Raw genomic sequence first — 3,071 nt, forward strand, 5'->3', positions numbered from 1 at the left:
TACTTAGAATCAGCAGATGCCATTATGTGCAAAGAAACTCAAAATCACTCTACAATAAAATGCAACAGTCAACCGATATAGATTTTTTGCCAGAAATGTGTAGTAGTAGTAAAAGATGTAATAGCTGGTCTCTAGCACATGCACATGTTTCAGTTAATAATAATAAAGAACCATGCCTCTGCCCATTGCAATTTTAGACTGGAGGAGTGCAGAGTTTTTCCTCTACCTCCACATGCTGGAAAAGGCATGCAGCACAGAATACAGTGCAATACACTTTCTGTTACTTGTATTATCTAGAAAACTCTCTTTGATATTAGGTATTTTGTTACCAGGGGCCTGGCATGTCTATTTTTAGGGCTGAGACTGAAAATTTAGAAGTCAATAATTTCACACTTATTAAACTGGATATGGCATTTAGTGGTAGATGGCCATTAAAAGGGTCACGCTATAAAAGGAAAATGGCAAGTAGAAAAATATTGGTGGAAATGCAGGTGAAAGTTTCAATGAGAATTAAAAGTCAGCCTTTCAACTGCAAATGAAGATGATTTACTGGCAAAAAGGGACAAGGGAGGCCGTTTATGGAAAAGTCTTGGACAAATCATGAAAGATGATTTAATTGCTAGAAATTGTAGTGTGTATTTATCATATTTAGTAACCGTAAGTAGGCTACATTTCCCAAAATGAAGATGAAATGGTAATAATAACACACTAAATGTAAATGTTTGTTTTCACTAGAGCAAACAATATTCAATGTACCAACTGCACCACAATGATTAATTTTTACAATGTAGTAAATCTTATTATCAACTTCATAAATATTCCAAGCAAACTGTCAACACCTATTGCACCACATTGGACTTTCCATTTAAAGCTATTTAAACAAGCTGTACAGATAGGATGATTCAATGTTATTCCAACAAACAAAAGCTTAATGCATAAAATAGGATCTTTGTCATGTATTTTTGGTGGAACGAGTGCTCATAAAACAATCTGAACTCTAGTCAGCACCTTAAAGTACCCTCAAACTTCCCCCTCTTCCTCTAATGTAATGCCCCTTGGTACTTTTTTTTAGTTACCTTGTCTTGAGGATTACCCTTTACAGCAAATGATCTCTGGGGGAAGAGTCCAAAGCCTCTGCAAGTCTCTGTGATCAGTGCCCAATTAGAGGCAACTCTATGTCTCTCACCAGTCCATGAAACGTCTATACGCATTTAAAATAACTATTAACGACACAAAATTATTATATTGGTTCTTTATGTCTAAGTATTTATGCATTTCTCACACTTGGTAATTTTGTGCAGCAATTATAATAAATAAATAGCAATTATAATAAATCCCTTGAATGTCTTCAACAGTTTATATTTGCTATTGTAACTTGGCTGGGACAGAGCTGGAAGTAAGGGATACAGAGCCTTAGTTAGAAAATCTTCTGGCATTCATTTTCACACTTACACCAGTTCTTACTGCAGTAGCATACTTCCTACCCCTGACCATTATTGTAATGGACATCATTGATTTTGGATTTTCAGCATTGGATTAGCACAACTCATTAAGCCAATCATAAAACAAGAAATTAAAACTTTTTTGGGAACAAAATTGAGGAGGTGACACAAGAACCAGCACTGGGGAGTCTAACAGAAATATATATATATTTATATATATTTCCTGTCTTGACTTATTTACCATTTACAGTTAATTAGTGTAGGGAACGGCCCTTTCTATCTGCTAGCTAAGTTGTAACTTTGTAAATTGCAAATAAAGTTGTTGAAGTGTTTACTGCCCCTGATAGAGGCCTTAGAAACCCCACCAGGGTATAGAGAAATGCAGGAAGTACAGGGGCAGAGATGAGAACATGGGCTCAGCCAGGGTAGGTGCCTGCATCCCTTCCAGAACACACTGACTGCTGTGTCTGTGTGTAGTGCAGTATTATATCATTACCCTCTGTATTATTGGGGTATATGTGATATCTGTTATCAGAGATTATTTCCCTCTGTATTATTGGGGTATATGTGATATCTGTTATCAGAGATTATTACCCTTTATATTAATGGGGTAAATGTGATATCTGTTATCAGGGATCACTTTGGGAAAACCCTACTGTCAGTGTATCAGCTACATACACAAATATATATTTGCTCTACCCTTAACGTTATCTTGATGCTGATCTGCACCCTCTGTCTAGTTACACCTAGCATAGGTTAGGCATCCAATGGCCCATAAGTAGCAGAGGCCCGGTTGCATTGGCAGATTAGTGTGATTTCTAGAGTCTAAGTGGTAGTGCAGATAGATTGTTCCTGAACTCCAGAGACTTTGCCTGCATCCCTGCAATCCAGGATCACAGCATACACAGCCCAATTGTCAGTTGGAGGATCTCATTGCTGCTGTTTTCAGGATCATCTCATCAGGACATCTTTGTTACCATCAACTCCAGAGGCCTCTGCAACTCATCCTGACACTGATCATAACTGGAGGTATTTGTGGTTATAGACTGTATATATACGGGGGTATATCTGTGCATAATTCTCCGCAGGACTCTGCTATGTGCTTGATATGTGTACTCATTGATGTTTATGGATTGTAAATATTGGTATTACTGTTTTGGATATAAAGCTTACAAATACTCCAACCTGTGTGTTCATTTAGCTGCAATGGTTAATGATGTATGCTGGGTGTAGTGGTTCCTCGGGAGCTGTTTTATATTGCTGTTATTATTTCTGGTTAATGTCCCAGTAAGGAAGCCCCTCTGCTAACGGGGACCCTGTCCTGGGTGGAGGCACTGCCAACTTTATTAGTATCTTCACTCTCCACATAGCGAAGGCCCAGGATCCTCTCTGTTATCTACAGGTTAGCGCCATTGCCTGGTTTGTGAGGGTCATTTATATGACCCCCCATAACAGGGATACAGCTTTAAGGTAACAACCACTGAGCCCTCTACTGGACACAAATAGATAATTATAAAGTTTATCTAAGGAGCTGTGACTTCTAGAAAAAAGGTGGTATCTAGATAAGCTTCCTGCAACCATTACATATGGGAAGCAGACTGTGGACACAACTAATGAAAGGGTCTCATT

This window comes from Pyxicephalus adspersus, chromosome 6 (assembly GCF_032062135.1).
Source record: "Pyxicephalus adspersus chromosome 6, UCB_Pads_2.0, whole genome shotgun sequence".
Classification (NCBI taxonomy): domain Eukaryota; kingdom Metazoa; phylum Chordata; class Amphibia; order Anura; family Pyxicephalidae; genus Pyxicephalus; species Pyxicephalus adspersus.